This window comes from Dipteris shenzhenensis, unplaced genomic scaffold, assembly GCF_047967505.1.
Source record: "Dipteris shenzhenensis isolate YYH24624 ecotype China unplaced genomic scaffold, Dip_SZ_1.0 scaf0484, whole genome shotgun sequence".
Taxonomy (NCBI): domain Eukaryota; kingdom Viridiplantae; phylum Streptophyta; class Polypodiopsida; order Gleicheniales; family Dipteridaceae; genus Dipteris; species Dipteris shenzhenensis.
In genome coordinates, this window is record NW_028239790.1 from 42,501 (window position 1) to 53,966 (window position 11,466).

Below are 11,466 nucleotides of genomic sequence, written 5' to 3' on the forward strand. Positions count from 1 at the left end.
CCTTTATCTATTAATTCACTCTATCATATTGGAACGAATATCATTAGCACTAGCAATTCGGGTGGTTCTAGAGAGTAGAAGGATTTTTCACAGATCACTTGTAGATTCTATTTCTTCCACATCAGAGAATAATTCTCCCAAGTCTATATCGGTAGTATCGAAGCAGGAAATAGATACTACGGTGAATACCTATTTACTTCTGGGGAAGTTGAAGTAGGAACAGAATCTCCTTCTCCTTACTACTTCTTAAGAATATTAATGACACTGAAGTAAGTAGACTAGCGAATCGATTTGGGGGATAGGGAGGAGGTAGAGGCAAACACACAGGAGGGAGTTGAAAATGAAAGAATGGAATATCAAAATTATTTTGTGAATCCTCTTGTATCGGGTAACAACCGAAAGGTATTTCGTACTTCTATTCTTAGTATTAATTGAATGACGAGGAGCCGTATGAGGTGAGAATCTCACGTACGGTTCTGTAGAGTGACACTGAAACTGACTCATCTGTCAACTATTCCACAACTACACCAAAAAAACCTAACTCTGCCCTACGGAAAGTCGCCAGAGTTCGATTAACCTCCAAGTTCGAGATAACGGCTTACATACCAGGTATTGGCCATAATTTGCAAGAACATTCCGTGGTCCTTGTGAGAGGCGGGAGGGTGAAGGACCTACCTGGTGTAAGATATCATATCGTTAGAGGAACTTTAGATGCTGTAGGAGTAAAGGATCGTAAGAAGGGGCGTTCCAGTGCGTTGCAGAACATTGTCGTAACTTGTATCATCGCAATGATTCCGTATCGGTTGTTCTGATATGTCAAATGCATAGCCGACCCGATAGTGGGAATGTTGCCAGGGGACCGAAGCCTGCTATTACGGAGATTGATTATTATCTTATTCGTGTGAAACAACTCGGTGTCCAGGGTATTGCATTCCAGTAAGTTGAGTCTTACCCGGACTCCCATTTATTTGGAAAATCTTCGAATGTCTTCTCTCTCTCAGAACGAGTTCGGACTACGATTATGGAGATTCAGTGGAGGTTTTGTGAACATTTGGTAATTGGATCAATAAACCCACGGACATTCTTGGTGAGATAAATGAAATACGGGATTTCCCTTCTCCTATTCGTGGGATGATGAAGAGGAAACGGATACTCAATGCCTAATGAGTAAATATGATTCATTGAAGTAACCCGAACTTACTTCAAGACTTTCTATTCAATCATATGGAAAGCTGCATTCGATGAAAGTCGCACGTGCAGTTTGGGGGGAGATCCTCGACTAACCGGCGGATCCACCCTACAATATGGAGTGAAAAAGCCCAAATAAGATTCTAAGATACAGTCGAGATAGAATCGGAATCCGACATATCTGTAAACTCATGTTACACCGGAGCAATGTAGCGAACAAAAAGAAAAATATAGAATCGGATCCGATTTATCGTAATCGATTAGTAAACATGTTGGTTGATCGTATTCTTAAAGATGGCAAGAAATCATTGGCTTATCAGATTCTCTATCAGGCTATGAAGCGGATTAAGGAAAAGACGAATAAGAATCCACTGTCTGTCCCGCGACAAGCAATACGTAGGGTAACTCCCGATATAGTAACAGAATCCAAACGTGTAGGTGGATCGACTTATCGAGTCCCCGTTGAAGTAGTACCTGCAGAAGGAAGAGCTTTGGCTATCCGATGGTTATTGATCGCGTGTCGAAAACGTTCAGGTCGAAGTATGGCTTTAAGATCAAGTGATGAATTAATGGATGCTGCCAGAAATTCTGGTAGTGCTGTACGGAAGAAGGAGGAGACTCACAAGGTGGCAGAAGCTAATAAGGCTTTTGCCCATTTCCGTTAGTTCCGGGTTCGTTTCAATCCACAACCTCTTATTGGTGGATTGAAACCTTCTACTCCGGAGCGCAGGGTATTAGGAATCAAGATACGCCAGAAGCATATGGATAAGCAGAAATTAAATAATGGGAGAAAGAATATCCAAGTCATAGGGGAAATTTTGTCACTGGTATAGTACCTCATGAAAAAGAGAAAGACTAGTGTCGAATCGTAAAGTCCATAACATCATCGACATGATCAACATGATCGACATGACCAAAGTGATCGACGCAATCGACGCAATCAACATGATCGACATGATCGACATGACTAGAATGATCGACACAATCGACACAATCGACATGATCGACATGATTGGCACTGCCCGCATCCCCGCGACTCCCACCATTCTCAACTATCTCCGCCTGGGGCGGACTACTCACCTCGGGGGGGGGGGGGGATGTCAGGCAACGCCAGCAGATATTTATCCTGTATGTCCCTCACCTCGAATCGATGATTGAGTCGTAGTACATCTAAGGCAAAGCTGGCATCTCCCATGATGTACTCGAGGAGCCGAACTAACGTTGACTTTCCCGTGGTTTATGATAATAAAAGGGAAATGCGTCTGAAAAGAGAGTCAAGGTTTGAAGAAGTATCGTGCGAAAACAAAGGGAAGTCTTCCCGTTTCTTCGGATATTCAATCAATATTAGATTAGTTGACACAGGTGGGATTCTGTGATATACTATGGATCAACAGGCTCATCAGCTTGGGTAATCACCAATCGTTTCGAAAACCAAAAATTACCACGACCGCAACTTTAGAAAGACGCGAAAGCGCAAGCCTATGGGGTCGCTTCTGCGACTGGATCACCAGCACTGAAAACCGTCTTTACATCGGATGGTTCGGTGTCTTAATGATTCCCACCTTATTAACCGCAACCTCTGTATTCATCATTGCTTTCATCGCAGCTCCCCCTGTAGATATCGATGGTATTCGTGAGCCTGTCTCCGGTTCTTTGCTATACGGAAACAACATTATCTCCGGTGCTATCATTCCTACTTCTGCAGCTATCGGTTTACACTTCTACCCAATCTGGGAAGCAGCTTCCGTTGATGAATGGCTATACAATGGTGGTCCTTACGAACTGATCGTTCTTCACTTCCTACTTGGTGTAGCTTGCTACATGGGTCGTGAGTGGGAACTTAGTTTCCGTTTAGGCATGCGTCCTTGGATTGCTGTTGCGTACTCAGCTCCCGTTGCAGCTGCTACCGCTGTGTTCCTGATCTACCCAATCGGTCAAGGAAGTTTCTCTGACGGTATGCCCCTAGGAATTTCTGGTACTTTCAACTTCATGATCGTTTTCCAGGCTGAGCACAACATCCTTATGCATCCCTTCCACATGTTGGGTGTAGCTGGCGTATTCGGCGGCTCTCTATTCAGTGCTATGCATGGTTCTTTGGTAACTTCTAGTTTGATCAGAGAAACTACTGAGAATGAGTCTGCTAATGCAGGTTACAAGTTCGGTCAAGAGGAAGAGACCTACAACATCGTAGCTGCTCACGGTTATTTTGGCCGTTTGATCTTCCAATATGCCAGCTTTAACAATTCTCGCTCTCTGCACTTCTTCTTAGCCGCTTGGCCCGTAGTAGGCATCTGGTTTACTGCCTTGGGTATCAGCACCATGGCATTCAACTTGAATGGTTTTAACTTCAACCAATCCGTGGTTGATAGCCAAGGTCGTGTTATTAACACCTGGGCTGATATCATCAACCGTGCTAACCTAGGTATGGAAGTTATGCATGAACGTAACGCTCATAATTTCCCTCTAGACTTAGCTTCTGTTGAAGCTCCTTCTGTAAACGGATAATACCTGTCTGGTCGTGCAGCATCACTAAATACCAAACCTCGCATAAGGTTTGGTATTTAATGGAGATTCGTCCGATGGAATGAATAGAAATAATAGTAATATCTCGCCATAATCTTACAATTATCAGTTTCCAATCTTGGATTCTGGGGAATCTTTGAAACACCCTTCTAGGATTACAGAGAATGGGAATCAAAGATATTCTCATTCTGATTAGCGGAACGCTTGTAGTCCCGTACCCACTGGAATAGATTGAGAATACATTTTTCACCTAACATATTTTTTCTTGTATTAATATATAGACGAATAATACGTACGCGCATCGAATGAATGACCCTAGTAGATCTTGTTCTCTCCCAGTTAAGAAAGCTGAATAGGGAAAGTAGGGGGCGGACGTAGCCAAGTGGATCAAGGCAATGGATTGTGGATCCATCACGCGCGGGTTCAATCCCCGTCGTTCGCCCATCAGGTTGGAGAACTCGTCTTTATCACTCGGAATAAAATAAGTTGATGAGGAGATAGATAAGACATAGATAGGTTTCTTCAACAATTCGAGATTCCCGAGACAGCTTCAGGTAGGTACGAATACACCCACAAATCACCACATCGAAAGTACTCACTCCATTGGGCCTTGAATCTTTCGATATTATCTATATAATGGAATGTGAGAGGTGGGTAGTATCTACCACATATAGATAAAGTGAAGAGAGATCATGAGGTAAGAGAAGTGGGAGAAGAAAAAGTAAGAAGTCCAGATTTATTCTCTGAAGTTCCGAAGTTAGCAGAAACCGATGGATTCCACTACTCATTTGAATCATTGAAAAATCAAGATCTAGGGGAATTTCTAATTGGTCTATTCTCCAGTTATGAACCCTCCATCAAATTATTTGACTTATGAATTCTGAGTTCAATCTTTTTACGGAATCTGCGCGATTCAATGAAGCGGGGTAATAGCGTGACTCCGGGAATCCTGATGTTACTAACAATACCAATTCCTATGCATCGTTCAGGTGAGAGAAATTTGATCGAAGGAGGTTCTATAGATCTAGCGAAACTAATTAATAGAACTGGTGGAGTAGTAAAAAAACCAGCAACAAATTCTGTTGAATCCTTCTATCCTCTTTCTCTATCAATAAGATGCTCACCTGCTGAAAAGGATAGAAAGGGAAAGACACGTAATTCTTACTATTCGGATTCAAACGGAAATATTTCCACAACTTCGACGAGGGAAGAACCGCAAGTTCCCATATATAGTGCGATGGATCCTTCGGTTTCAGATGGATGGAGGGTCCGGCTGATGAGGGATCCACTCCCCATCAAGAATATATCCAGAGATGTGACTGAGAGGATTGAAAAATCACTGGGGGATAAGAATCTAGAAGATTCAAATGAGTTTTTTGAATTCTATATAAATGTGATACTTCGTAAGGATGACTGTTACTAAAATGATTCTGATTCGTTACTTCTCCGGAAAATCCATGACAAGCAAAGGGTTAATTGGCTACAAACAGCAACATTAAGAAGCGATTCCTTCATTCCCGTAATATCGGACTTTTGGGACAAAATGTTACTCGAATCCAGGGATTCAGTAGATCGGCAGGGAGATGAATCACCGTTCTATTCCGAGCGGAAGGGTCTCTCCAATTTGTCTCTATTTCCACCCCATAAGAATACAATGTCATCTCGTGATGGTGTATCCCTATCCTATAGCGATATAAGAGATTGGTTAAATTCCATTGACGAGGGGAGTTGGACACTATTCCGGGATTACGCCGATTTTTATATGTGGCATTCCTGTCACCAAAGTCCTTCTCCATGGAATAAGGATGAGCGCGAATTGAATCTAACGAGATCTCTCTTAGAAAAGAGATTTATCGAACTTGATTATCTATCGGATAATCAATTACTCACTGAGGTACCAAGTATATTACTAGAAATTTCCTGTGGTTTCTCGAAGTATGTCTCCTCACAAATAGAGACATCTAGAGAATTGGAGGCTTTTCATAGCAACTCAAGGGATGAGTCTGATTCCAGAAATCAGAAGGTTGGGAAGGAGATACCTATCGAAGATACTTGTTTATCTAGTTGAAGTGAGGAGAGAAATCCAGAATATGATTCAATGAAAAGATCTGGAAATGGCTTTGTAGGCAGTTACTCTCCGGAGGAAAGAGCAATATCCACTGATGATTCTCCAGAGGCGGTGAGTCACGGCTTTTCAACAGAATCATCTATACATGAACTAGGTATGGGTCCCACCGCCGATGGAACTCCTATTAAGACATATTTGGCAGAAGAATGATATAAGAATTCCGTGTCTTTCGGTATCGGAAGAATATCTCATTTATGGAAAGTAGGAGAGATTGTCGGCATTTTACACTCGACTCTCCTTTATTGTTGGGAGATCCTTTCTCCCCTTCTGTAGCGGGAATAGCAGAAAATGATTCCAATAAATGTATTGATTCTTCCTAGAATCGTAAGTGGTTCTTCCAATTATTGGGGTTAGATTCCCACGGAAATGAGGGGGAATTTTCTATTCTACACGCCTATTCACAACTAATAAATGAATCAAGAAACCGACTGACTGGATTTCTTTTAAGAGTTAAAAAATCGAATTTGATTTCCAGTAAGGTAAGAATTGGTAGTAGTAGCGAGGAACCTAGGAAAGCCTTTCTATCGAGAGGAGATCTATCATTTGGTGGAATACTTGACGAGGAATCAGAGATGCAAAATGGCGCATACTTCGATCTTGATAAGATTATTTCAAACCGTTTAGAGATCCTTTTCGATGTACCTGTAGAAAGAACTGATGGAAGTGAAAATCCTACTTTTTCAGATGAATCGGGAGAGGGAGGTAACATATCTTCAACATACTCTCTAGTTAGGGTATATGAACGAAATAGGTTAATATCTCTCTACTCAGTATACACGCTCTTTTCGCGTGACTATTTCTGTACATTAGCTAGTGAATATCTATCCAGAATCAACTATCAATTGGGTAGCCGGGAGGGGGGCGAGGGATCTACTGGTGTAACAAGAATTGCAATTGAATAGAGATTATTGGAATGGAGGGGTAACATAGAGCGTTTGTTGCATGAATGTATTATTTCCCCAATTGATGAATATCCAGATGTTCGGTCAAATGTGCACAGGTGGCTTGATACAATCAGAGACTTGTCTTTTTCCCCTTCCAAGAGAGTATTCGCAGAAATAAGATCCGACTTAGGTAGATCAATCTATGATCTGTCGATATTAGCACTAAATAATATTGGTATCACTATTCGTAGTACGGCTGGGAGGAACAACAAGTATCCCAAGGAATTTACCAATATATCATCTATTTACCGAATCATTATTCCCAAGTATATTAGTGAAGAAGCTTCGACAGATGGGATTGATTATCTTGTCTATAAATTGAACAATATAGATTATCCACTGCTTGATTTCCTTCTGAGTTCACTCAACCTCGATGAGAAGATATCCTTTCTCAAGAGAATCTTCGGTAGAAAAGATAGTTTCTTCATCGAGTCCGGATTGTTAATGGATGAAGAATCGGTAGGCTCCTCAATCTTCCTAAAACCCGCAGTTAATCCATTTCTTGTTGAATCATCCTGTATCGAATGTATTGGAACAAAACTCCCGAATGGTGCTTATTCCGCTACGGGAAGGCAGGATTGGGATCTGTTTCTGGATAATTTGAATTATGGGAAAGGTTCGAATAGGAATATTGGGAGTATTTCGGGATCCATTTCCGATGAAGTAGATACACCAAACTTTATAGATTACTCGCATTTACCCGTATTGAACTGTGCCGGAAGGGATTTTATCTCAATAATCAGAAGAAGGGATTCGTTGGTTGGAGGATACAGCAGTAGTTACTCTGACATCTTAGAGAATTCGTATACGGGCTCCGGTGATGAAGTCATCCCATCTCTTGAAATAGGATCCTTAGATACAAAAAATATCACTTCATCTATTCAATCCCAAGTGTCTGATTCGTTGTTACCCAATTCCTCGCAACGAACGGAAAGGGAAACTATTGATCATATACTCGCAACAACCGAATCGACTCCATCTGATCTGGATGAATCTGCGATACCACCACTAACTCATTCAGATAGATTTCTTGACTCTATTTCGGATCTAAGAGGACTACTGACGGGGTTGAACTTATCTCCTCGCGAAACGGGAGATTCGTCTCTATCTTCATGTGGTAGCGATGGAAATTACTTGGAAAGAACATTGATAAACTCTAAGCTATCGGCTGATTGGCGATCTCGACCCCGTCTCAAAAATTCGGGAGTGGATCAAGTCGATTCGGAGGGATCCATTGAGAAGAGATCAAACTCGAGGAATGATTCTATTGGGAATCAATTCTATCAAAATGATTCACACATTGGTTATTTTTGGGAATCAGAAGAATCTGAGACGCTTTATTGGTCAAAGAAATTCTCATTATGCAGCAGTGTAGCATCAAGATCTCCAACAGGATTAACTGGAGAGAAGGTTCTGTACGAAAATACGAGGCTTGCAGATACACGTGTCTAAAAAGAACCTATTCTTCCATCTCATCTCATTAATTTCGATGAGTTATCAAAGGATTTAAACAAATATAAGATCTCTTGGATCTTTTGGAGAGACAATATCTGCGAGAAATGGAGCCCATTCGGAGAATATATACCTCGGTTTTTCACCCCTAACTGGTGGAGATACTTTTATGATCTGATTAGAGAGATATATCCAGAAATAGTACTCAAAGTAAGTGATGACTTGAATTACACTTTCCCCGGAATTACGGAAAGAGTTGCTGAGGATATAGGTAATGCTAGAGCTTGTTTATCGTTAAGCCTAAGATCAAGATTCAGAAACGATTCCATCAGTAACGTATTATCTAAAATAGATCTCTCTATTTTCGAAGAAATTACTAACTAAACGCAGGTGTCGCATTCGAGATGGTCAGTCTTTAGATTTTCGAATAAGTATGCCCCATCCTACCTCGTTTTCTCGATATTATTTGTTCTTGCATTTCTCAAGCATTATTTATCTGCTGTTTCGGGTTCCAATTCCCCTCACTTGTGGAAACGTTTCAATATCACCGGATATTTAATAGACCCAATGCGTGGGTTTTATCTGGAAAAGGTAATGTATTCTCCCTCGACAAGGTAAATGTAAACGAAAGATCTACTGATACATTCCCTGAAGAGATTCCTGAATTATACAAATAATATAATCTTCTATTACCTTGTGAAAAATGAACTAGATTCGTGGATACTTCGTAGGAAAAGCTCCGACACCCTTAAGATTAATAAACAATTACTGACTCAATATCTAGTGACAAATAAAACTATTTCCAAGTATGAATCGAAATTAAATTCCAATTACGATTCATTGAGCGGTGGGATTAATCACGAACCCACCCCAGAAGAAGGATCTAATCTTTTGTCATACCTACTTCGGATTCGTCAAAATGATCTATCAAATTACGAGATCTGTGAGTTGGATCCTGCGGAGAAGTGGGCTCTTCTTGCCCTTGAAAGAAATATTCTCCTTTCAGCGACAATGAGACGAAAAGGCATTCCGAATATTCCATGTCGTGACGTACCTATTTTGCTTTCATCAGGATTATTACCATCTGAAGGAGTTCCACTAGTAGGACCCATAGAAACTGGACGATCTTATGTAGTTAGGGATATAGCATCCAATTCCTACTTTCCGTCGGTGAGACTGCCATTGAGGAAGTTGTTATACAACAGATCATATTTCAATAATGTACGTGGGACTTTCATTTCGAAACAGAGCGTAAACCGATTGAATCTTATTTTTGCAATAGCAAAAGAGATGTCTCCCTGTACGATATGGATTCAAGACATTCATGAGTTGAATGTTAATCGCCTGTATCACAGATTAGAAGCCGATCCCAGATTCTTACTCTGCCTAATATTGAGGAGTATCGGTAATGGGCGCAGGAATCCTTGCATTCGCAAGAATCTCGTTATTGCTTCGACTCATGTACCTGCAAAGGTAGATCCAGCTTCAATAGCTCCGAATTGGTCGAACTAATTGATAAATCTCCGAGGGTCTAACAGGCGTCAGCGTCAAAAAGAATTGTCAATTCTCTCGCGTGTCAAAGGCTTTGAAATAGAAGCTGATCCCTCTTTTCTCGAAGGTACTGGGTCTGGAACTACGGGTTATAGCAAACGAGATCTATTTTCTCCTGCTAATGAAGCATTATTAATCACTACTTCTAGAAGAAGAAAGATTGTATCCGATAGTGCAATTAAATTAGCTTTACGTAGACAAAATTCAATTGTTACGTATATAGGTAACGGAATCCGATTCGGTTCTGGATATGAAATACTTCCTTACAATATAGGAAAAGCTATTCTGAAAAATGGTTTGATAGATACTTCCCCTGCAGATCCCTCATTTATTGGTAGTAATACACTGAAGAAGAGGTTTTACCACTTGTATAACTGGTATTTGGAACCTTTAATAACCGAGTCAACAATTAAGGAATTCGCTATACTTCCGCATATCTTAGGGCTATTGGCCGGATTAGCAGCTCGTGATCCTTGGTTCGGAATGGATATGAGAGAGGAAGAGAATCTCGTTGTTATTGATAAAGTTGTAGAGAATGATTCTAACTTAGCCTGTGGTATCTCGGAAAACCTTTTGAGGGATTTCTTATGTTCAGAAATCTGTAGAAGTAGAAGTCAATTCGCTAATAGTCATCCTCTTCCTTCTTCCATCGAAACCCAGGTATTCTCCAGATATAATCTCTGCGAAGTCGTTCTTATAAATCTACAAAGAAGGGGGTGTCTAAGATTCCAACTGATTCTGAAATGGAACAGTCGAGTGAAGTAGACTCGATTCCGAAGGAAGTGTCGCGTGGGATTACTTGGTCCCCCAAATTTTGGCGTTTTGGTTTCATGCGAAGTGGCAGTTATGAATCGATAAGAGTATTATCCGAATCGAATAATTTGTATAATTCGATCTTTTTTCATCGGAATCAGGATCAAATCCCCCAACGGGATTTCGAATTGAATAAGATTAAGTCTAGTGGAAAGAAATCGCATAAGAGAAAAGGATATCTTTTCAGTTACAAGAGAGCCTCGGGTAAATCGAGACAAAGAGACATTAAAAGATTAGAAAATTTAATTGGATAATCTATCATTACGCGAGCAATTTCTTGAATTAGGAATCCCCAACTCATCTAATCAATACGAAACGCAATGTAATCGATCCGATGAACCAATTCTATTCCTGGGGGGGCGCTTCACCTGGGATCCCATGCTTCTATCTCAGCCGGATCATAACATTCCTCTTCACGTCATAGTTTATTAGCGAAACAAGAACTGGTACGGAGGGCTTTATGTTACTTACGGTACGAGGAGGGAGCGCGAGAAACATTTCTCAAATGAAAAGATTTAGAAATTTCTTTCTTCTTCGTGGATATGACCGGAAATCGATAACTGAATTATCTACCAAGCGGTGGAAGAATTTCCCTTCGGGTGAAGAACGACACTTTGAATACGTCAAAGAAACCTAATTCATGCATATATATTTGCAATACCCGCAGATATTTGTTCCTATTCACTCGTATCAAAGCATTCCAATGGAAGATTTGCAAGAGCGATTCCTTCGTTTCAGGCTTATGGTTCATAGAGATAGATGGATGAGACGGAATCGTCACTCATCCAAAGATTTTCTCATTCATAACATGTTGTTTGAAAGTTACCACTACCTATTCAATCTATTTCGATTTAGTGGGACGTCACC